The following is a 25,695-nucleotide window of genomic DNA, read 5'->3' on the forward strand; positions in this document are numbered from 1 at the left end:
ACCCAAGTTACCAAATGCCTGTGGATTGGTAGCCAAGACTTACCTTTCATCCCTAATTTAGATCGTTTAATTTTCCCACCTTGATTTTAAGAGGGAAAAAAAGGATCCAACTTTTCCCCTGTTGCTTTTCTATCTTTAGTTTTATAATCTACTGTGGTTACTATTTCACTTTTCTACTTGTTTTAAATTCCCACCTCTAATTTCCCAGTCTAAGCTTCTCTAAGCTTTAGGTCTTTGCTTCTAGTGTGTGTATTTAATTCTGTAAATTTTCCCTTCAGTATTTCCTTTGCTGCTGCATTCCATAAAACTTAGTGATAACTTTGAACTAGGTTGTGATAAAAATGCTATTTTAAAACTTTTCTTTATGGTTTGATTTCCTGGCTGGGTTTTGGTCGCTTTGGTTTGAGCATGATACATCAAGATTTTGTTTGTTGCCTTTGTTTCCAATAATGTTTGCTATTTTTTGAACTTGAGACAATTCCTCAACTATTTCCTGAATTCCATTCTATTTCTTCTGTTTTGCCAACTTCTATGTTACACTATTTGAATTATTACATGGTTCTTGAACATTGTTTTTTTCCAATCTTTATTTTTTTTAAATAACCTTACTTAGTTGATTAGGGTACAAAGGGGCAAGGGTTACGATTAGGGTACAAAGGGGCAAGGGCTACAGGGTAGAAGTGGGTAATACCATTGTTTCCACACTAATTTTTTCCCCTGTATCTAGGGTCAAGGGAGAAACAAAGGGAGAAGCCCCACGCAGCCTCCCACCCATCCCAGATCCCCAATGTGAAGCGCACTCCGAGGGTCCTGCTCAAGCAGTTTTGATAGTTCAACAGTTCTGGATTGCCATTCAAATCACAATAATACCTATTCAGAGTCCACTGGCTGACATAGTCTCTTCATGGTTGGGGTTCTGAGATCAGTAGTTCTGCTGAAGGGATCTCCAAAGAAACTTCATTGGAGATGATCCCAGACCTGAATCTTGCATGAGTTTGCCAGTACAGAGTTCAACACTGTCCTTTGCCCCAGTCGGCTTATGCACATGCTGGTCATTGCTATTGTCAGGTCAGTTCTGTTTCCAGCCCTGTCATTCACTTGAACCAATGGGTGTTGTAGTCCAGCTCGATCCTACTCACTTCATACTCAGTCCTCACGCAAACCAGTGAGAGCTGCAGCCTAGTTGGGGCAACTCCCCATAACCTCCACCAGTTCTGCACACTACCCTGGTTCCCTTGCTTGCCAGTATGTTCTGCAGACTTGTTCAGTCTGTCCCACATCCCATTTAGCTCTGGTGCTTGTCAATGGGCATTGAAGCCCAGTTCAACCCAACCAACCTACTATTTAGCCCACACACATACTGGCAGGTGCCTTTCTGTCTAGCCACCCCCGCCACTGTCCTGGTTTTTGTGCTATCCAATGAGAGTGGTAACCCCGAGAGAGGTGCCTACTATCTCCCTACTAGGCCACTGCCACTCTCAGATTATGCACTCTCCAGGTGGTTCTGGCATTTGACTTGACAGAATTAGCTCCCAGTGCCAGCCTCTGCCATCTGATGATGTGGCTAAGCCCAACCATCCCTCACCCACTCTAATTTTTGCTTGCACCAGTGGGAATAGTCAGCCCACCCTGGCTCTTCCCTTATCCAGCTCACGTGAGGCCCACAGGTGTTACAGCCCTACCTAGTCTGATCTGCCCTCATCCCGACTCACGCTTTCCAATGGGAGTGGTTGTCCAGCAGGGGAGTCCACATTCCCCTGCCGGCTTTGCCTCCTCCCCCTGGTTTCACATGTGCTGTTTGGGTGCTGCAACCACATCTGGTACAGCTCATCTCACCTCGGCATTCCTTAATGTGCACTGGTATGTGTCACAACCAAACCTGGCCTGAGCCACAATTCTATTCTGGTGCTCGAATTTACCAGTGGGTGATGTGAATGGATTCAGTCTGGTCTGCCCCCAACCCATGTCAAATGTATGCCCATGGGATAATTTCCATAGCTTGTTCTGGGCTGTTTCCTATCATGTTTCTTGCACTTACCTGCCGAGTCTGTGTCCTGCCAGAGGGGGTGCCCAGTCTCCTCCATCAGAACCTCTCCCAATACCAGATTTTGCACATCCCAGGGGGTCCGTGAGCCAGCCTTACTCAGTTCACCTCCTATCCTAGCAAGAATAGTGGCTTTTCCTGACTGGCCTTTAGCCCAATCTGGTCCTTGCTGTTGGATATTTCAGCCCAGCCATGGCTCATCCATACCTACATACGGCTCACACATGGTTCAGTAGTGGTTGAGACCTAGTCTAGTCTGTCCCACATCTATCCTGGTCCTCCAGGACACCAGACGGTGTTGGAGTCTGGCCCAGCTTGGTGTGTCCAGTCCCAGTCCACACTTGTGCGAAGGGAGACTACAACCGTTTCCTGATCAGAACACATCCCCCATTCTAGCCCATGGTGGGAACCTCAACCCAGCTAGGGTGTCCCCTTAGCTCCCCAGCTGGGTCTATTCCCAGCCTTACATCACATGCAGACCAGTGGTTGCTCTGACTCAGCTTGGCAGAGCCCCTCACCTGTCCTGGCCCCTGCCTTAGACACTGTGGCTTAGCTTCCCTGGCTCATGCAGATCAGTAGGTGCAAGTGCCTACTCGGCAGGCCTTCCTCTCTGTATATCTGACTGTGCAATAAAAATAAATGAATCTTTAAAAGTTTGTAGGTAGAAGAATTTTGTATCAGAGCAGAGTCATGCTCAAACTGACAAAGTCCTGAACAGTGTTTGTGCACTGTAAAATTTTGGTTAGGGGCAGGACTGAGCCAGGGCTATCACAGCTTCAGCTTCCTACTAAGCCAGAAATCAAATTCAAGATACTCTGAAGTCTTAAACAGTAGCAGATCCAAAATGTATTGGATTTTTGAGCAACTCAGATTTCAGATTTTGGAGTTAAGGCTTCTCAGATGACCAGTCTATGCGAATTGGACAAGCTCTAGAATCTGAAACACTCCTTGCCTTGATAATTTTAGCTGAGGGATCACAGCTAAAATTGTATAGTGAATAGTATCTGCTGCTCTAATTGTGGTGACCCCAAAAGGCAAAGTCAAAACTCAGTCACTTGAAAACCTACAAGGGGTCTGCAGAAAGTCCAAGGAAAGTGAGTGTCAGGGAAGACCTAGACGCAGATCTCCTGCTTCTTGCCCCCAGATAAACTCATCCTGCAGCTGTTTGTGTGAGCATCCTGAATGCCACTGCTGCAGGTGCTTCTTTCTGCTGGCTTATGTGTGACTCAGTGACATCCACTAGGTCTCTGGGACTATCTCCTCTGAATCACTCACCCCCTTTCTCTCTTCAATGCCCTATCTTCCTATTGACCAGTCCTTTCGCCCACTGTGTCCAATCTGGGGTAACTTACTCATTGTGCTTTTCAGCCGTGTTTGCATTTTTACTTGCCAAACTAAGTTTATTATTGCTGCTGTGATGCAGTCCAATCACCTGGTAAAATTTTCCACAATGAGGAGCTCATTCATAAAGATTTGAATGGCAGAGTTAGAGATTTTTCATCCATAGGTTCACCCCCAGCTGGTCCAGGCTGAAACCAGGAGCTTCATCTGAGTTTCCCAAGTGGGTGCAGGACCAGCAACGGAGAGGAAGGGTCAAGAATTTGGGCCACTTTAATTTATTGGAAAGGTAGATTTGCAGAGAGAAGGAAAGAGATCTTCCATCCATTGGTCCACTCTGAAAGTAGCCGCAACAGAGCTAAGCCAATCTGAAGCCTGGAGCTTCTTGCAAGTCTCCAATGTGGGCACAGGGATCCAAGCCTTTGCATATCCTCTACTGCTTTCCCAGCCACAGGCAGGGAGCTGGAAGGGAAGTGGAGCAGCTGGGACACAAACTGGGTGGCCTACTTTCTGGTGAGTTTCTAAATGCATTATGAGGGAGCTATATTGAAAGTGAATCAGCTGGGACTAAAACTAAATCATGTATTGGATGTCAGCCCTGCAGATGGAGTCCGTACAACACTGGCCATAACTACCTTTTCAAAAACCTTGTGAGGTTCCAACAGATCTTTTAGATTTCTTCCATTCTGCTATTTCTTGATGTACTTGATGCTGTTTTGGAATTGATGTCGGAAATTGCATGTAGAACACTGTGGCAAAATGAGGATGCTCCTTTCTGACACGAGGCTGTGACATCAGATCACCCTGCACCTTGCAGAGCCCAAGCTTTCTCTGCAGTCTTTGGCTCCAGTGACCATCTTCATTTCAAACAACAACTCAAGCTGGCGATTGAGGATCCACTGCGTCACTTGTAAACTCCCAGTTTTTTCCCTTAGTACCTTAGGATTACGATTTTTCTATTTTCCAGTAGCATCTTTTTTTTTTGGTGGAGCTTAGCCAAGGTCTTGCTTTAACAATGGTGGAAACAACTGAAGGTTGAGCCCACATCTCTGTGTTGCCTAGCTTTTAACTGGAATCCTGGATCCTCCATTCTGGCAGCCTCGGCAGCCTGACTGGCTTTCCATCCGTCTCTGCTGCCTTATCATGGGTTCTGGTCTGTTGGCCTTGGCTTCTTAGAGCCACTTTGCCAGCATCTTTACATGGGATTCTCATTCCCTTCCCCAGAAGCATGAATCAGTGAATATGCCCAAGATGCTGCAACCAAGCTTGTGGGGGTGTTCCACATCTCCATTTCCAGAATCTTGCTCCCCAGACTGGTGTCATAGCTGCCCAATGCCTTCCAACAGATCTTGGAGCACCAGGCTGTTCACAATTTCTTCTCTTAAGTCAGTTACCCTGTTCTAGCCACTCTGTCCCAGCTCAAAGCAGTTGTCCTTGGGGACGAACTCAGGAGGTGGCATTTCTGATGATCTCTAGGAGCAGAGGTAGACCATCTGCAGATTCAGAAATGGAGAAGGCAGGTTGTAGACAGGGCACAAAATAAGGGCAGGGAAAAGCAGCAAAAATCAAGTCAGGAACTGGGTGGTTTAAAATGGCTGGGGAAGAAGGTATTGTAGTATCACCACCATACATGGAGGATAAAACTGCAGGGCGTGAGGCCAGTGTAGTGGGGAAGACTTGTCTATAACACCAGCATCCCATATGAACAGCAGTTTGTGTCCAGGCTGCTCCCCTTCTGATCCAGCACTCCACTAACAGCCTGGGAAAAGCAGCAGAGGATGGCCAAGTGCTCAGGCCTCTGCAATCATGTGAAAATCTGGTGGATTTGATCTGGCTCAGCCTTGGCCATTGCTACTACTTTGAGTGAATCAGTGGTTGTTCCGTCTTTACAACTCTTTAAAAAGAATCCTGAAAACAAACCAAACCAAACCTGGAGGATAGATTCAGTGGCCAACCACAGAAGACTCTGAAAAACAGAACTTGCATTCCCTGTTGCTAAGGGAAGCCACTTAAGGAGTCTGATCAAGGTTGGAGTTCTGCAGGCAGCTCTGATGGGCAGAATCACAGTAGCTGGGAGGGACCATGATGTCTGGGAGGTGGTCAGGAGGCTCACACTGGCTGCTCTAGGAAGTGTTAGGGTTGGGGGGTGCAGGAGGCCTAGCTAAGATGCGTGGGAGACTGGGGTCCACAACCTCCTGCAGAGCACAGTATCCCATCTGGCCTTTTCTCAGATCATTCATGAGGACTATGGAATTGGAGACAAGTGTGACCAAGAGGGAAAGAACACAGGTTTGGGTCTGGCAGAATCTGTCAAAGGCAAAGAGTGTCACCAAGCATACCATGTCTCCCTCATCACCATGATTAGCTGTGTTTGTTGCTCAAGACACAGGCAACTGCCTGACGAAGGCATTTTCTCAGGGTGACCAGCTCACTGGCAGGCATCATGCACAAACACTTAGTGGGGCTCATAGGTTCACAAAGACTTCGCGAACCCATGGAATTTACATTAGCTCATTGCACAGGAGCACATGTGAACCAAATGCCTGGGGTCGATGTTGTGAGGAAGCAGCCCAGTGATGGGAGCAGGTTCAGGCTGGTTGTTCTGCTCCTGTTTACTTGCCCTGGAGAGACTCCCAAGGCTCTAAGTGTCTGGAACCTGAGAATTACTGCATAGGACCACTCATGCGGCAAAATGGAGACAACTTTTCAAATACCTTTTATTGGAAAGTCAGATTTTAGAGAAAAATATTTCATTCACTGGTTCAGTCCACGTGGTTGCAACAGCTGGAGCTGAGCTAATTCAAAGCCAGGAGCTTTTTCCGGGTCTCCAATATGGAAGCAGGTCCCAAGGCTTTGGGCCATCCTATTTTCCCAGGCCACAAACAGGGAGCTGGAAGGGAAGTGGAGCCACTAGGACATGAATCAGCTCAGATATGGGATCCCAGCATGTGCAAGGTGAGGACTTTAGCCACTAGACTACCATGCTGGACCCTGGAAACATCATTTGAGTGCAACTGGAAGCAAGGATGCTGTACAGTGGGAACAGCCTACCTGTGGGGAGCCACATAAGGACCAGCATGCAGTGATATAAAATTCCATTTGAGAAGGTAACTAGTGATATGCAAGATGCAGTAAATGTTAATACAGCAGATAAGGTATTGTCACTGGATGTGGACACATGTATTCATGAATGTTTGTGTATGCAGAGGGAGAATGGAAAAAAACATCCACATTTTAAGAGCTAGGCTGTTTGAGACAGAACAAGTTCTTAGCTGTTGGCTCAAGTACCCGTAGTAGTTGGAACTGGCTATCCAGAACTCCTGCATGGATGGTGGGCATCCAGATGCTTGAGTCGTCTCCTGCTGCCCTCCCGGGTAAGATACCAGCAGGAACCTGGAGACTTGAGTGGAGTTGGGACTTGAACCCAGGGCATGTCAATGGGGTGCAAGTGTTTCAAGCAGTGCTCAAACTGCTGCGCCAAATGCTCGACTGTCTCAAGTTGCTTTGACACCTTCTACCCCTTGGTATTTTACTATTACTGATCTCATGGTGATTACATTTCTTCAAATTTTGCATTTATTTTATAAGCATTATTTTGTTTGTATTTGTGAAGTGTTAATATTTTAAAATATGCATGCTTACATATTGTGTATCAAAATAGGACATGACAGAAGAACCCTAGGAGAACAGCATGAGATTCTGTTATTGGCATCAGGCAGCCCTGGCTGAAACCAGGACTGCCAGTTTCTACTGCTGAGTCTTCAACTTGAAGTCATGATAGCTTGAGGTATGAATTGATATGGTGGATCCGTGGACATCACTTCACAGGTTATAGGAGCTGAAGTGTAGGGTGTCCAGCCCATCACCACTACTCAAATATGGGAACTATTTTTACTGTGAAAGCAGCAGGGACTCCTGGAGGTGTGTGAGCAAAAGACAAAACTGGATGATGCAGAAACTTCTTGGTCCAGGCAGCTCTCCCTGCCTTTGCTTGTCAGTGGCTCCAGGCAGGAGGGGTCAAGGATCTTTCAACCCTGGGATGAACATGTTATTCTCCACGTCCACGGCTGCAGGCAGGGAGCAGCAGACATCTGTCCTGGCATGAACAGCAAGCTGTTTGGTCTTGCTTTTGCTTCTCCCAGTTCTTCATGGTTGGGGACATCTTGCAGAGGACCTCAACTGCTGCTTTGCCAACACAGGTGAAACTCAGAAGCCCCATAGCCAGGGTTCTCTCCAAGCACCTTCCACCCATCCCACTCCCTCATGGGAAGCACAGGTTGTCCTGCCAGCATCTCCCTTCCAGCCCAGGCCCAGGGACACTTGCCTTGGGACCAGTTTGAGGCAGTGTTTTAAATCCCCGTTCTGTCTGACATTCATAGCTGTAGGTTTGAGTGAGTCACTTCCTTTCTCTGGACCTCTGCCAAACTCTTGGCTCCCCTGACCTGGCAAGGCCCTTATGCCTCATCTTGCCCAACCTCCTCACTTTCTCTGATGAACAATCACTCCACCCCCAGCCAGGCCACTCTGGTCTCCTCGATCAATCTTGGCCAGCCTCACCCCCGGCAGAGAAGAGGTGCCTGATGACTCATGGTGAGGGAGGGTGTGGGGGAAGGCACTTGATAATAGCTCCTCTGCTGATTGTCTAGCTTCTATATGCCTGGGATGCAGGGATGGAGCGAGGCTGCCGGGGACTGCTCCCAATTTCAGTTCTCTCATCGACAGTTGCTAACTGCGTCTGTCGCGTTGTAGTTGAATCTGCACAACACCAAGCTCACATGATGTGCTCCATATCAGTCTTGCACCAATGCTTCAAGGACATCACTCCAACTCACACGTACAGGGAGGATATTGCAGACTGGAGATTAGATGAGAAGACTGAGCAATGAAATGGCCATTGTTAGTAAGATGAGGTACTGGAGATCTTATTGAATCATTTTCTACTTTCAGAAGGAAGAAAGCAAAGGTCCAGTGGAAGATGCACCAGGTCCAGTTGGCAAGGATACGGCTCTGACTCCCAGAGTTAAGATGTGGCCTCTGTCATCCTTCAGCCTTCACCCCAAGCCCACTTCTCGGGACCTGCTCGAGCGGCCCCTTCCTGGGTTCGGTGGGGCCCCTGGGGCCCACCATAGCTGTTCATGGTTGTAAGTCTTTGATACACAGATGAGAGTGTATCACCTCCAGCCCAAGGTGTTGGCTGGGGGTGAGATGGGGCCATAGATGCAGATGGCCCTGCGTGGAGAGCCCAGAAGAGGCAGCTCCTGAAAAGCCTGCAAAACAAGCGTTAGGCTTGGGTTGTTTGTCAGTTTCACCCCTGCAACATCCCAATGGTTGCCTCTCTTCCTGATCACGTCTTTTGAAAGGTGCTTTCTGATCATGTGGCGCCTGAAACAGTCAGGTGGGACTTCCTGTAATCCAGGTCAGACTCCACATTCAGAGTCCATGGTTTACAGGGGTGAGTGATGTGTGCCTGTTGAGCACATGTGCAGATGAGCAGGAGTTCTGATTCCCACATACCAAGACTGGGCTCTAGGTGGCCAGGGGAGCAGAAGGCTCCTTTAGTCTCCCAGATTCAAGAATTTAATAAAGGAAGCACAAGGTGGACGCCAGTGGGAGGCTGTCTGTGGCGGGCAGTGAGTCATTCTGATCAAGACCAATGCAGGGAACTAATTCCACTGGGCAGTGGAATCTATGGGTAGAAGACGTGGGCTGGTTCTGTTGCTTTTTCTGCTGTTTATCTTGAGTTGTTTCGGTGAATCCTAAGAGGACCCTCTGGCTCTGGGGACCCAGCAGAGGGATGCCTGGCAGCAGCCTCTTCCTGGACCCACAGCTCCCTCTTGTGGCCCAGAGCCTGAGCATCTCTGGTTTCCTTGGTGCAGGTGCTTCTGCAGAGGGGATGCGCCAGAGCCCCCGCTGCCCCCCTGCCTTATCCAGCTGCTCTTTCTAGCCTGGCACCCAGGGAAGGAAGAGAAAGGAGCCCCTGTATTGTTCAAAGGCGGGCTGGTGTGATTGACCTCAGCAGGTCCGGGAACTTAATAAAAGATCTGATTTTCTGCTCAGGCTCGGGGAAGCTGGTCCATCACGTGTGTTGGAAGATTAAAGAAGGCAGAAAATGCATGTGGGAGTGTCTGGGACATTTGCTGAAGTCTCACCGATTTACATAAAAATCAGGTTGCCTTTGCTATCAGTATGTTTTCTTTCTTTGCTAAATGAATTCAGTCTGCAAGAGAGGAAGGCTTTGCTTCTTACAGCAGACATCAGCAAGTGCTAAAGGTGGGTGATGGGTTCTGCTGCAAGGACTCAAACTCAAGAGGGAACACCTAAGCAAGGGGATGCCCACGATTTCTGCATGAAGCTGTTCACAAGCTTCATACTATGTAACAATACATAATTGTGATGTTTAAGATATGGCACGGTATATTGATGCAGATAATCTGAGGTGGAGGTTTGGCTCGCTAACATATCCATCACCATTTGTCATTTCTTCATGATAACAAAGCCCTCTTTGTTAGCTATTGTGCTTCTCCAAACCAACCACACTGTGTTGGCATTTTGTCCCATCCTTGCTGCACAGACCGGAAAGGAGCTATACCCAGTCCACAGGGTCTCAGAGCAGCAAGAGTCAGTGGAGCATGGCATTTCAGGGATTAACAAAGATGTGTGGAAATCTACAGCACCCCCAGCAGGATCCACAGCCTCAGACCCCATGCTATGCCCTCAAGAAGGGAGTTTAGATGGGCACTTTAATCACATGTGGATAAGATTGCTAGCTTTAGGGGGGAAAGGGAACTAACCTAACAGTACATAGAATTTTATGTAGCCATTTAAAATTTGAAATAGGATGACATTAAGAGGTTAGGACATGCAATTATAATTCAGATCTGAGTACAGAGCTTTGCCCATTTGTACCTGAAAAAGGACGCATGCACGATGCAGGGGACTGGTGCTTTAAGATAAAATGCTTCGGGATAACTACGCTTATGAAAAGCTTCATTTTTAGAATTATAAAAGTAATCCTAGTTTTAAATGTTTTTATTGTTAACACTAAGATAATTTAAAACTCATTTTCTACTGTAGAAGAGGGAAGACCAAATTGCAGGTGCCTGCAGAGTGGCGGTAGAACTCTTCTAGAATGATGGTCTGTGGTCCAGAGTTGGATGGCGGGAGTGGGGAGAGCTTTAGTAGCTGCTGAAGGCAGAACACCCAGGGGTTGCAGCACAGGCTTTAGAACCAAGTACCAGTTTGCTGTGTGACCCAGGGCAAACTGTAACCCCCTTCAACACAGTGCCCTCACTGGCAAATTCAATGATAGTTATCACATTTGGAAAGAGTTGATCATGTTGATATACTCATCCCCGTCTTACTACAGTCAGGATTAACTGAGGGGGGAAGGTATTACACTAGAAAGTTAGGAGAGGAGCATGCAGGAACAGAATGGAATCAGACCCCGAGCAGTAGATGTTATGGAGCAAGGCTGGGGAAGGGCTTAGATATCCACACCGAGTCTGGATTTTACCCCCAAAGCATCCCTTGAGGCTCATAGGGATGATGTGGTACAAAGTACTCGAAGCCAGAAAGACATGCTTACATCAGCGACCAAAAGCTCCTTTGGTTGGACGCCAGCATTACCAAGAAATCATTTCTTCAGCAAGTTCGCTGAAATGCTTACAGCAATAAACAAACTTTGGATGGATTTTATGCTTCCTTCCATTTCATGCTTGTGATGCTGGAGAAAGTTCAGCAAGCAAGGAAAAGAAATTCAGTGGAGTTTTATTGAGTTGACTCAGCAGCAAGGAGAATTTTAGATTGTACAAACCAATGTGTAACCCAATGTGCATTGTCTTAATGTTTTCTTCAATTTTTTTCCCAGGTCATAAATCTGACATGGTATAAGGAAGAAGTCCAGAAGCTGAAAAAGTAGCCAGGAGTTCTGGGTGTCCCACAGGGTGCTGCCTTCTCATGGCTTTGCCAGACACCTCCAGCAGAGCAGGGTAGTTAAGAGTGTCTGTGCGTCTCCCATAGAGCACTGGGCACTCTGGCAGCTGCTCACTGTGTAGATAAGCAAACCATGAACCAATTAGACCAGTGGGTGGGGGGGCAGTCTAGAAAACCCAAGGCTTTGGTATGAGGAAAGTTGTGCAGAATTATGACCCCATCCACTGAGGGGGTGTGGTCCTCACCAGCACACTAAAGAAGTGCCTATCTGGACATGTTTAACTTCTAGCGCTCAGGAGATCCCTGCAACTTTATCTAATTCCCAGGTGTCAACATATGCAAATTACAGGCACAGGAGAAGTCTTTTTAAAAAAATCTTGCTAGGGGTTTTGAGGTATGTGATCCTCAGGGGTCAATGACCCAGCACAGCTGTAGGCATGAACAAGTGTATTGGCTAAATGGAAACCAGGGGTCCACCTTGCTTAGTGCTGCCCTTTGCTTGTGTAGAGTCATGGGAAATGCAGTCCCTGACCCATCTTAAGTTTCATTTTCAATGCCAAATGGCTGTAGTAGGCAGGCAAAGATAATTTATAGTCTCCAGATATATCATTGACTGAACACTTACTGAGTCTCCACTGTGTGCCCAGGCTTTATTGGATACTGCATTGAAGTGAGGTAAGTTCTATTTGGCTGGTATAAAAACCTCACTTTATACTTGGGGTATAAAAAGAGGAGCTGGTCCTAGTCATATCTGCAAGGTTTGCTTCCTGTCCAGTTAGGAGAGACAGTGACCAAAGAACAGCAGTTGATGAAGGTGATAGTGTCAGCATTCCCAGGGTTTAAGTTACCTGAGCCAACTATGGGATCTAAGGGCAAAGGAGAGGGTACAGACTCAGGCTCAGAAGATCTCTCCAAAAACTTGAGCTTCGTAGAATTTAGGCTAAGGATTTTTCCATTTCAGCATCAGATGTTTGGGGCACAAGATGCTTTCCAGTGTGTGTAAGCTCTACCAAGTCAAATAGATGTCCCTGGAAGAGGAAAACACAAAGCTACTTAAAGAACCACTGACTGAACTCCACAGTAGGTGGGGGGATGTCAGGAAAAGGGGAGAACCTTGGCTTTTCTTGAAGGTAATCAGGGGTCCTTATGACCTGTGGTTGTGTTAGGAATATCATCTTGGGCCCAGCGCGGTGGCGCAAGTGGTTAAAGGTCCTCGCCTTGCACGCCCGGGATCCCATATGGGCACCGGTTCTAATCCCAGCAGCCCCGCTTCCCTTCCAGCTCCCTGCCTGTGGCCCGGGAAAGCAGTCGAGGACGGCCCAAAGCTTTGGGACCCTGCACCTGAGTGGGATACCCGGAAGAAGTTCCTGGATCCTGGCTTCAGATCAGCATAGCATCGGCCGTTGCGCTCACTTGGGGAGTGAATCATCGGACGGAAGATCTTCCTCTCTGTCTCTCCTCTCTGTAAATCCGCCTTTCCAATGAAAAAATAATAAAAATAAATCTTTAAAAAAAAAAAGGAATATCATCTTGCTACGGTGGTAAGCTGGTGATGGAGTCTCTACTGCACTTACTGTTATTCAGACAGATCAGAAGCCAGCCACCCCACAGGTTCCCACCCCAGCCTTCCAGCTACAACACAGCCATCATGAAGCTTCAGATCTTGCTGCAAGTGCTACTGAGAGAAATCTTTATGTCAAAGTCTCTTATGAATGAGGACAGTCTTTTTTCCAACTTTGTCAACGTGGAGCTCAGAGATTTGCAGGCATTTGACAGCCAGCAGCAGGCAGTGGAGGTCACTTAGTCAACAGGCATAAAGATGAAGGAAGGGGCTAAGTTGATGGTCTATTCAAAGGTGAGCGAGTGTGAACTTCATGTACTCATGGTAGAACTGTACTTCCCCATGCAAGTGGGATAGAGGGTATGGAACAGACAACTGATACACATTTCCATCTTTGAGTGTATACAAGGAGCAGAGACTAATGGGCCATAAGGTATGGGCAACTAACACCGTTTCCTGTAGTCAACTGTCACGTGGGTGATTACAACTGCCATGGAGCCATAACTGTCAATTCAATTTTCCCATTGGCATTAGCAAACCCTCCCCAACCTCAGCTCCCCACTTTGCAGGAAGGTATTGCCAGAGGCCAGCTGCAACTGGTGAGTGGAGTCGGTGTAAAGAGAAAAGATGGACCACTACAATTTTATAATGGATAGTGCAAGAAAACTGTTCCCTTTATACAGTCACAAACTCTTGCACAGACTCTCATGGTCAAGTGGATATTTCCAAAGATAATTCTGTCACTTGTTTCACCTTAAAGCAGGACATTATCCATTCTGACCCTGCAGTCAGGAGGTTCAATACAAAGCACACCTCAAACATATTCACACTACAATCCTCATCCTACAACTTAATCTTAAATCAGTTAAGAAATGCAAAGAACAACCTAAAGATCAAGAAAAAACACTAAACAGATTCCTACAACCATGGGCTTAACAACCCTAGATTAGTCTAAAAGCGTATTTTACAATGTTAATGTAAACATTGTTGAGCTCTTCCAGCCTTATGGTCAATGGGGGCAGCCAAGGCAGTATGAATTGTTAAAGGTTCGTTTACCAAGATGAATCAACTCCCGACTCCCAAGCTCATATTGGTTGTAAAAACGAACTCTGCAGAGGCAAGCAACAATGCCTCAATTACAGAATTCTCAGCAGGGTAGTCGGGTGTCCATGCAAAGTGGGGTGAGACTGTCTTGGGATGGTAGGAGAGACATCCACCTTGTAGCAGCAAGCCCTCGAGGTCTTGCCAGCAGGGAAGCAGTTCTCTTCACACCTTCATGTTATCCATACCCACTGCACAGACCCAAGCAAGGTATGATCTTCAAGATCCCCACACTCAAGTGACAGGAGTAGGACTCTGACTGGATTTGATTCTAGAGCCTCCACTTTCACCAACCTCTCAGATCAATGCCAGCTTTCTCCTTCCACTGACATGTGTTCAAGGCCTTGTGAAATTACTCCCCTTTGAAGCCGTTGAAGATCAAGTTGTGCTTCTGGAACACAGGAATCACTGGGAGGCTGTGTGAATGCAGAATGCTGGGCTGTTTCCGCATTTCAGATGTGGATGTTCCATGTTCAGGGATTTTAAGCAGTCAGTTCAACATATCTTCTGACATTGTGTCTGAAGGTATGACGTGTTTGGATAAAAATCCTGAAAGTCCCACCCATGCATTTTATCCCTGATCCTGGCTGCTCATGGCTGGCTAATCAGAACCATCGTCTCCTATTCTTAGCCTGTGCATTAATGTGCATTATTCATGGTTATCGAGTTGGATAACTGGTTGAGTGCCTTCTATTTTTACAATAATTAAAGGGTTTAGGGGGAAAATAAGTTTAGCTGTGCATATGCCCTCAAATAGCCTTGAGGTTGGGAGCAAATTGCCGATAGCATGAAGAAGCTGCAGGCACTGTCCATGGTTCTGAAGGACACATTGGAGGCGTGGAGTCCATGGCAAACCCAGAATTAGCGATGCCTGCTCTTTTCCCTGTTTTCCAAATCTGATGGGATCAGCATGAGAAAGGAATTGGTTCAATGTTCCAGGAGGTAGCAGGCTTTGGTATTCAGCTTCAAACCTAGTACAGGGGATGCAGAGGTGTACAGAGCAGACAGGAATCTCAAGCCTGGAAACTCAAATGTGATGGCTTTCTGCTCAGACCTCACTGCATCAAGACTCAACCCCTACGCTGAAGTTTCCTCTTGTATCAACTGTCATTTAAGATGGTCCCCGCTCTGAAGAGTTCATGTGAAGATTAACCAAAGCACTACAAATACCATAACATGGGAAAATACTGAAGTGAGTTTGCATCACTGCTGTGATTTGCATCACTGAATGGAATCGTTGTATCACTGCTCTTAACCCCAGTCACGGGTTAATGGCGCCATGACTCACAGGATCACCCCCCTCCCCATGAGACTGGACACAGAACTTCTCAAATCTTAATGTACATACAAACCAGGTCATAATGCCCTCAGATGAACACAGAACTATTGTCATCACTTGGGAGCTTGATGGAAATGTGCAGCCAGAGTGGTTCTGCCCCAGGTGACATGTACCCACATTCAAGGCTGAGAAGCATTGGCTCAGAGGATTCAATTGTATAGTGTGGACCAGCTTGGTGTTGAATTATTCCCTAGCCATCCCTTGTCTAGCCCTCCGCTTTCCCATATGATCATTAGTTTTTCTGTTCAGTATCAGGACATCCTATTTCTTATCACTACTAGGTGTAGCATGCACATATCCATGTGGCCACACCATGAAGTAGGCACTGTGCTCTGTAACTGAGTAAACTGTGGGTTAGTAACTGATCTTAATATTTGACCCAGGCCTTCCCACTGTGAATAGCATGCTTTACTGCTTTGTCACATACTGCCAGCACCAAGGGAAGGACTTGGCATTTGCCCACATGCCCATCCAGATGGCCTGCTTTGTGTCTGACAGATGAACCGAGTTCTAGCATAATTACATTATGATTGCATGCTAACAAAGTGATCTCTTACGGAGAGTTGATGAGATGCTGATGCTTCCCTGAAAGACCAAAGCTACACTTGGCTCTCCTTTCCGGGTCTTGCCTCATGGAATCACCGAGGGTATAGATATCCATATGGGTCCTTAGTCTGTTGCGCTCAGAGAGGCTGGGAACATTCCGATGGAAGCTCAATCAGTGGCTCAAGAGGTCAGGGTTGTGGACAGGGAAGTGGTAAGTTCTTAACTAGGCCACAGCTGGGCATGGAATGCTAGGCAAGAATCTGTTCCTTTCTATAGCATAGCCCTCATTGCTTTTAGGGGTTCAGTCAGATTCTACAGCCCAGGCCCAGCTGCTTTACTGGCATTGGAATTTTTTTTTTTTTTTTTTTTTTACAATCTTGGCATCATTAGGGTAAAAAGGTTCAAGCACTACAGGAGGATGGGAAAGATGATTAGTTCCATATTGTTTCCTTAATATATCTGATGTAAAAGGAGATTTTAAGGGAGGAGCCCCACCCAGTCTCCCACCTACCCCAGGTCCCAGGCATGCTCTGAGGGAGGGTCTTGCTCAAGCAGTTCTGATAATTCAACAGTTCTGAATTGCTGCCACTCTCACCACTCCAAGCATGATGTGGTTGACTGATCGACATAGTCCATCATAGCGTCTCCATTTACCCAGTATTTTCATTGCCAACATATAGCTGAGATGGTTGATTGACTTGTTCTGTCCTGTCATTTGATGGGTAGTGTTCTGAGTCTGAAAGCTTGATTGGGGGATCCCCAAAGAATCCACAAAGACCAGATTCTTGTAGGTGCTAGCAAGACAGGGCCCAGTACAGTCCATCACCCCAATCAGCTGGTGGTTGAAGTTGCTGGGTTGGTTCTGTTTCCATCCTTGTCTTCCTCTGGAACCAATGGGTATTTGCAGTCCAGCCTGGTTCTGCCCAGCGCATACTCGGCCCTCACATAAACCAGTGGGAGCTGCAGCCTACCCAGAGCGACCCACAATAACCCCAACCAGGCCTGCCCCCTAGCCTGGTTTGCCAGTATGTGTGGCAGACTAGTTCAGTCTGTCCCACATTCCTTTCTGCTCTCATATGTCAATGGGTATTAAAACCTTGTTCCATCTAACCAGCTCAGCTGTCCAGCCCTCACAGATGTTGGGCGTCTAGCCATCCCAGCCCCTGTCCTGGTTTTCGTGCCCTGTCGTGGAGGGTGGCATCCCAAGAGGGAGGAACCCACTGTTTCCCTCCCAGGCCACTCCCACTCCCAGCTTATGCACTCTCCAGGTGGTTCTGTGGTTTAGCTTGACAGAACTAGCTCCCAGTGCCAGCTTCTGCCAGCTGATGTTGTGGCTAAGCCCCAACAACCCTCACCCACTCTAATTGTAGATTGCACCAGTAGGAGTAATCAGCCCAGCCTGGCTTTTCCCTGATCTGGTCCACATGAGGCACACAGGTGTCATAGCCCTGCCTAGTCTGGTCTGCCCCATCCCAGCTCACGCTCTCCAATGGGAGTAGCTGTTCAGCAAGGGAACCACCCCTTATTCCCCTGCCGGTTCTGCCCCCTTCCTTCCTGGTTCTTGCGTGTGCTGGTTGGGTGCTGCAGTCACATCTGGCTCAGGCATTCTCACCTTGGCATTCCGTGTTGTGTACTGCTTTTGTTGCAACCGAACCTGGTTCGACCCACACTCTCTTCTGGCCTTTGGATTTGCCAGTGGATGACGTGAACAGATTCAGCCTGATCTACCCCCGACCCATGCCAAATGTATGCTAGTGGGACACTTTCCATGACCTCTTGGCTGTTTCCTTCCATGCTTCTTGCTTCCACGCTTACCTGCAGGGTCTGTGTCCTGCCAGAGGAGTTGCCCGGGCTCCTCCATCAGAACCCCTCCAAGTGGCATCGGAATTCTTGAATCTCCTGCTCTATCCTTCAATTCCCGTGGACACTCCCCCCTTGCAGAGCCCTCAGGGCATCCCTAGCTGCCCTGCTTTTCACCTTTGTCCATTCTGCTCTGTATGTCTCTATCTCAGCTTCCTACCCGGCTTGCTCATGTACACCTGATCTGGGACACACTGGTCTTTCTATTGTCAACAGTGGACCCATGTGCCTGTGACACCCAAAAACATCTCCTGGGTGAGGAGATCTCATTCAGCTGTGAGCTCCTTCAAGACAGGAACAGCATAAGCCATAGGCAGTACCTGCCAGAAGATGCAGGCTTATTTTGTTGCCAAAAATAGGAGGCAGTTTCTGGAGGAACACTGGGAACAGAGCCTGGCTTGCAGATGAAGAGTGACTTCAATGATCTCCAGGTCTAAGATGGAACAGCCCCTGGCTCTCAAAGTTCCCTCAGCCGTTTCCTCGCTGGTGTCCATGTGTAACTGCTTATAAAGGACAGGAGCTTCCTTCCCAGTTTCTTACGACTGTGCCCCTGCACAATCTGCAGGTTGGGCTGGGGGAATCTGTTCAGGGGCCATCCAGGGGTTTCAACAGAATACCGGGTCCCACAATTGCACTCTCATGTAAGATCATGATGAGTGAGGGCAGAGTCTAGGTGGAGAACATCTGTGGCAATCTCAAATGGAAGCTTACTAGGATGAGGGTCTTCACAGTGGCACCAGTGTGAGAACCTAAGCAGGAGGACTTTCTATGGGGAGCTTCATGAATTCATGTAACAGTGTCCACATCTCATGAAGATGGAAAATCGTATCTTTGTAGTATGTCTTTACTGAGAGTGAGGTTGGCTCCTATCGCCATGGAGAGAAAGATTCAAATGAGATGTCCCTTTCTCTGAGAGTTAGGGAATTGAAATACTGATCAGTAATACATGTAAAAATGTATCATTTGGGGAAGAAATACATCTAAAAATTGCTGAAAGATACTTCTGAGATGGGGAATGAAAACGTGAATATTAAATACTCATGTCTGTAAGTGTGTGTGTGTATAAACATAGGTCTTTCTGGCACCTTCTCAGTGTTAGCTGTAGTGAACTACAGCTTTCTTTTCCTCTAGGTTTAGGCAGAGCCCTGGGGTTGTGGAAGCTTTGATGGCTCTGCTTAGGTGTGTTCAGTTGAGTCAATTCTAGTTTCCCTACCTATAAAATGAATAGGATAATACCCCTTCCACACGTTGTTCTAACCATCAGACAAGGCCTGTTACATAACATTTGTAGCCTTTTCTGACTAAGAGATGGGCACCGATGGGTTCAGGTTTACAGTGGAATTAAGTCTAACAATGCATCTGGGATGGCAGAGGCCCATGGGAACCTGCGAGGGGAGACTCCAGGAAGGAGGTGGCAGAGGGTCTCCTCAACCAGAGGACACTTTTGCCCCCAGTGGATCTTTGGATGTGCTTTCCTGCTTGATATATAGTGAGCATTTGTACTCTAGTTAGCCAATTATCCTAGCTCAAAGCAGTGCTCCTTATCAATCTTGCACCAATGGTGCTTTGATCCAGGTGCCTTGTTAGCTCTCCTAGAACTCGCTTGCTTATATGAGACACAGTTGTATATCATTGTAATCCATGTTTGAACAGAGCTAAACTAAGTGCGAACTGTTGCTTTGCTGAATGTATGTCAGCTGGAACTCTTGGGCAACTGAAAAAGTTTATTGTTCCATTTGACCGTTCTCCTCCCCTAGATACTACAGTGGACTTCCCACCCAGAATTCAACTCAATTACAGGGTCTTGTATTAGAGGAGGGAGGGGTTGTATTGTTGGATTTTGCACCTGGAACTGCTCTAAGGATACAGTAGGGGCTAGGAAGGAGTTTGAAAGAGGTGGTCTAGGGGTTCCCAGCTCGCTTCCATCCCAGTTGTGTTTTCTGTATTTCTCTCCCATTTGAAAGAAAAAATGTATCTGTATTCACCTAAAATGCAGAGAGCACATGAGTATAAGCATTTCCACCAAGCTCACTCTTCTGGCTCTTTCTCCAAGCTCAATGATATCCTAGTTGTCATTGTAAGGGAGCCAACTACATCCTACAGAAGTGGAGATCATACAGGCTAGTTCAACATTTCGTAAGCATCTAGCAGTAATGCTATCTGCTGGCTGGGCACAAGGTCATGGAGATCAAGCTTAACTTACCTTTCTTAGTACTCAGAAAAGTGAAGTTTCTAGGATTTCCTTAGCTAATGCAGTGTTAGAGAAATTACCATGTTTTATCCAGGGTATATTGTGAAGGTCACCGATTTCTTAAGAGCCTGTTTATCATAATGAAATGTTAATGTTACAGTTGGTGATGATCAAAGATGAAAGTTAAATCTTTACCTGGGAGGTTAAAGTTCTGATTGGAATGATGCTGGATGATTTCACATCTCTGGGATGTGAAATTCATGACTAGGATGGCTCCTTCAATCATTAAGTCACCCAACACACATACACATGTATGTCCCTTTATGTCGAACAAGTTTATACTTTCAGATGAATGGATATTGGGGATTAACACATCAGGATGTGAAGATATGTTGCAGAATGCCACTCCACTCCTAAATAAGAGGAGTCCCAATGAAACTAACAATATATTAAGTTTTCTATCTTTCTATACCTGGAAAGCCATGACACCAATAGCAGAATGTTGGTCTTGAAGGACTGTATTATAAAAATATGGGGGGAAATTATTGAAGAGGAAAATGGAAGAGAGGAAGGGAGGTGAGGGGGGGAAATTCCTGTGTTCTATGGAACCATACCATGAAAAACCCACAAGTCTATGGAAACAAGTGTATAGCGACTTATCCCGGTAGGTTTTGAAGATGTAATAATGTGTTACTTCATTCTAAGTAAAAACTAGTAACTGTTCATAAGCTATTTACTGAACTCTAGAAGCCAAGTTAAAGCAGTCTACTCAAGCCAACTCAGTCCTTGCAGGATGAGGTCTGTTGTCCTCTACTTTTACACCCACAGATGGAAGAGAGAAGTCACTGTCCTGACGGTGTGTAGGATCCTGAAGGTTAAAAATCATCTGATGATGTCAGGTGTCAAGTGCACTGAGGGCTGTGGTTGGCATCGGCTTGGTGGCCTACAGTCCTCTCACAAGCATGGAAGGTCAGTGTAAGTCTAAACAGTCAATTCCCAAAAGTGCGCTGGAAGTTGTTGTTTTGAATGGGTCCTTCCTCAGTCTGATCAGCAAGCCTTGCATTGGAGTTATGTCAGCTGGGACAGGAGCCTCTCACCCGCTCAGGACTCACTGCTTTGCTAGCAGGTGGGCAGGCAGTTATTGGATGTGCCAGATGTTTTCCCACAAATGAACATCTTACATTCACTGAGAAGGCTTCAAGGGAGCATTTCCAAAATTTAAGAATTCTAAAAAGATTTAATTTAGCCGCATATTAGATACTCCAAAGCCAGAGAAACACAACCTATGATGATTTCTCATTCCATTAGAATGGGTTTCAGGACGTTTTTGTATTTATGGATAAAGCCATGTTGCACATTTGATGCTCTCCTGTGTTTCCTGCTTGCTCCGTGGAGGAGTATTTCTGCATGTTGCTCTAGTTTTAACTCATTTAGAAGCAGCAGCAATCCAGAAAGTGTGCGTACTGTAATTTATATAGCCCTCTCCTTGTTATTGATTACCTAAGGCTCTTCCAAGTTTTCCCCTATTGTAAGTCACGCCTCAGGGAATTTATTTGTACAGAGGTTGCTTTTCTTTCTCAGATATAGAATTATATCCTTAGGCTCAGTTCCCAGAAGTGAATTATTGAGTCAGAATATGAATATTTCTGCAGCTCTTGAAATGCGTTTCCAAATTGCTTTCCGGAATATTCATTACAATTAGGAGAGTGGGTGAGTTACTGCAACCACATCAGCAATGGTGTGGGTTTTTTCCTGTGTGTATGTGCCTCAAAATGTTGGTGTTTAACAAAACTGTTGTGTAGACTTTGATTTCTTAATGCAGCAAGATTTGCCATTTGTGCCTGTTAACTTCCTAGCTAATTTCTGTGTGCCCTTCTGTTTGCATTTACATGTGGAAGCTTCCATGCGTTTTGGAGCCTAGTGGAAGATCAAAGTCCTAAGCTATTTAGTTGCACAGACCTGGGCATGTGTAGTATGGGCCACTCAAGCCTTCCACTCTGAAATAAACAGAGTTTGGGGATGGGACCCAGTGTACAGGAACTGGTGGAGCAACGGAGACAGAGTCCAAACAAGGTAGCACCTGTACTTCATCAGTAATTCACATCCCAAAGGGCAAAGCATACAGAGGACGAAGAGCCAGATCTGCCCATTTTCCAAAGCTGCAGGATCAGCCCCTACTCTGAGCTGTATAGCAGTGGCCTCATTGTACAGTGTCTTGGGTGTCCACTGAGTGCAGCATCAGGGTACAGGTACCACTTCTTGTTGCTGAGGCCCACCATCACAACTCTATGGCCTAATGTGAGACATCATCACATCTAGGTCACCAGTGAAGGTAGTCATGTCTCAGGAACTTGTCAAGTATCTTATTTGCCAAACTAACAGGGAACCAGTGGCTAGTGGGATGGTTAGCATACATGCCGTGTGTGAAAGGAAAGAGACTTCAGGTGTGGGGGCCAGGGAAGTAGCTGCGATGTGACCTTGGTGAGGTGGTTCTGGGCAGTTCAGACAATTCCTGTAGGGGGCAACAACTGGGGCCTACCAAATCATTCAGGACTGGAGCCACAATTCACTGAGGCAAAGCTGGGGGCACCTCTGGTGTGCAACATTACATAAAAGTTCAAACACCACTCCTCTCCCCTCATCTTTCAGCAGAAATTGAATTTCTGCATGTGGAATTATTCGGCAAAGCTGGGTTATCTGGAAGTCACAAATAGGGGCATGGCAGAGCCGATAAGGATGTCAAAGACAGTCCAATTAAAACCTGTTATTTTAGATGAAAGAATTGAAATGCAAAAAATTCTGAAGCCCTAAGCCACAGCCCACATTGGAAGGAACTTCGGGGTTTGTACAGCCATTCCCCTGCCAGGAGAATTTTCTCCTGTGGCCCATCAGATCACAAAGGGCTTAACTCAACCCAATAGGGACTTTTCTCATCCAAGTGGTTTGCCCAACCTCCTCTGCCAACCCCATTTATGGTTTCAATTGGCTCGAGACGCCAGTGGTCCTGGGGTTACAGATTCTGTCCAGAGGGGGGATGCTAGGGAATTGTATTTGCTACCACAGCCATGGCTGCTCTTGGCCAACAGGTGGGAGTTGGGCTACAGTAACTGCAAGGGTCAGCATACACCTTATGGTTAGGGTTCTCCCACTGTGCACCAAGGTCTATGGATTCAGACACCCCTACCCCATCTCTGGCCCAGCTCTTAAGATGGTCAAGTCCGGTCTTCCCTATATACCTCAGTTTCCCCATCTGCCCCATGAGAAGCCTGGAAGGAATGTCCCAACCCCTCTTCTACATAAGATCTTTCTTGGCAATTGTTTTGGTGGCTTGAGCTTCAATAAGAATGAGTATTTTCCTGCGGAAGGCACTAGCATCCAAAGGCAGGCTAGCATCCAAAGCCTACTGGCTATACACCCATCCCTGGTGTATTCCAACAGCTGCATCTCAGGATGCTTGACAGCAGCAGTGGGCAGGCTCCAAACTGACATGACACTATACAGGAGACACAGTGGTTCCCTTTGGGTCAGGTGCCCTCGCGTTTCAAATTGAATAGTTTTTCCAAGGTGTATAGAAACTTGGTCTAACTTGGTCTAACTTGGTCATAGGATGCCTAGGTAAGAGGAAGTTATGTCAAAATGCTGAAAATGCCTCTGAAGTCAGAAAAAATGGACTGTCACATGTGGTGCGGCAGGGTGGCTTGTAGTAGTGGCACCTCATTGGAGTGCCACTTTGAGTCTCGGCTGCTCTGCTTCTAATCCAACCCTCTTACTGATGCATCTGGGAAGGCTGAAGAAGGCCCATTTGGGCCTTTGCCACCCACATCAGGGACCAGAATGCAATTTCTGGCTTTGGCCAATCAGTACTGGCAATTATGGTTATTTGGAGAGTGAATATGTAGATGAAAGACCTCTCACCCTTCCTCCTGTGTTGAAAAACTGGCTTGTTCTCTGGATATTAGGCAATCCAATGCACCTAAGTTCTCTACCTGAAGACTACAGGTATTACTTACCAAAATACTCCTTAGAATGTTTCTCAGGGGATATCGAAATGATGCAGTTGGCACCTGGCAGATGCTTCACTAATGAGTAGCAGCAGCTCAAGTTCCAACTGAATTTTGTCACAACCCACCAACGGGAGCTCCTTTCTGTCTCAATCCTAGCTCATTGGAATCATGTCATTGGCAGGGGTTTTATACCCATGTAGCTTCTTCAGTAAGGCTTGGCTGGATTTTTAATCTTGAATTAACTCATTTCTCAGGCACCCTTTGTTTCTGGCCATGGTTGGAATGTGCCAGGGACAGATTTGCTCACTTCTCCGTTAATTGCATGTGGATCAATCAATTGTCATAACACCAGCAAGAGTCAGGAGATCCCATGCCAGGGAATTCACATCTTTAGACCCACGAGGTTATCTGCAGGGCAAGATCTCAAAATGCTGAGCTATTTGACTGTATTTTTAGGAAAGATTACTTTGATTACTGACTTATTGTGCCATTTCAGTGAGAATAAAGCACTTCTTAGAAGTCCAGCCCACGATTTGGAGCTGGACACATTTGCTTGGTGATATCTGGAGAGCAAGGCCGGCTGGTGTAACCCTAGTTAGCTTAGAAAGCACTGCTACTCTACAGGTCGTTTCATTTGAGCATTGATTTTTTTACTTGGTATTTTTGGCGTTGTAATTAGGTCTGTGTGAACTCCGTGCAGGGTTGCTGCTAATCATCACTGTAATCCCTGGGGGATTTTCTGGAGCTCAGCACAATGGTTGTTCAGTGTGGAAGGCAGGGAGGCAGCCAAGTTAGGATGTGTTTTGTGGGGAATGCTGGCATTGGATGGAGGCCTCATGTGGGAAGTGAGGAGATGAATGCTAGTCCCGAAGGACCCTAACACCATAATGGAAGATCTTGTGGAAAATGGACCAATAAGGTTTTTGGAAGAGAAATGACAAGTATCATACTGTGGTGAAAGTCACTGGACCAGGCAGCTTGGGCTGTGAGAGCACCAGGAACTAATTCAGATTGAGCCTGGAGGATGACACCATTCTTGAATTCAGGTACACATTCCACTGGACACGTCCAAAGGGGTAAGTGCCAACATGAAGAGATTTCCTTCAGCCATCTAACCCACTGACCTGGGGCTCTTTATGATAGCTGAGACACAGGCACCCATGGTACAAAGTCAAGAACTGGTGATTGTAAGACACACAAGTGTTATGACATACTGTGGTGCCAATGGGCTGCCACCTGAAAAAGCATGAAGCAATAAACTGCAAGCACAGCTAAAGCCTCTGCCGAGATGTGATTTTTCAAGAAAATGTGGCATCCAGCCTCCATAAAACAGTAGCTGCATTGATCAACAATGCAGTGCTGTGCCCCACGTGGGAAAAGATACATGGGCTGTGGAACAGAGGTAGGGGGAAGCCAGGGCGGCTTGAGTGAGCCAACCCCAGGTTAGATTCATGGTTACTGGTCCCATCCTTCTGAGCTTGGCAGGACTAGGTGCCTTCAGTCTAAAAGGGGCTTACCAGGTGCTCTGCCACACCAGCAAGCAAGGGATCACGGTCTCAGGAACACAGGGTCCTTTCTGCTCATTGGAGGAGATAGAGATGTTGGTACATGCTGGGGGCATGATGGAGTGGGTCATGAAGGATGGCATCTGAATCTGTTTGGCTACCTCTAACATCTTTTGCCAAATCGTGGCCTAGGGCAAGTGCAGCAAGCCAATTCAAAATCCCAGGGTAAGAGTTTGGGCCACTCTATAGAAGAGTGCCAACAAGACCCACACGG

This window comes from Ochotona curzoniae, unplaced genomic scaffold (genome assembly GCF_017591425.1).
Source record: "Ochotona curzoniae isolate NIBS_2020 unplaced genomic scaffold, NIBS_Ocur_1.0 contig_4895, whole genome shotgun sequence".
Classification (NCBI taxonomy): Eukaryota; Metazoa; Chordata; class Mammalia; order Lagomorpha; family Ochotonidae; genus Ochotona; species Ochotona curzoniae.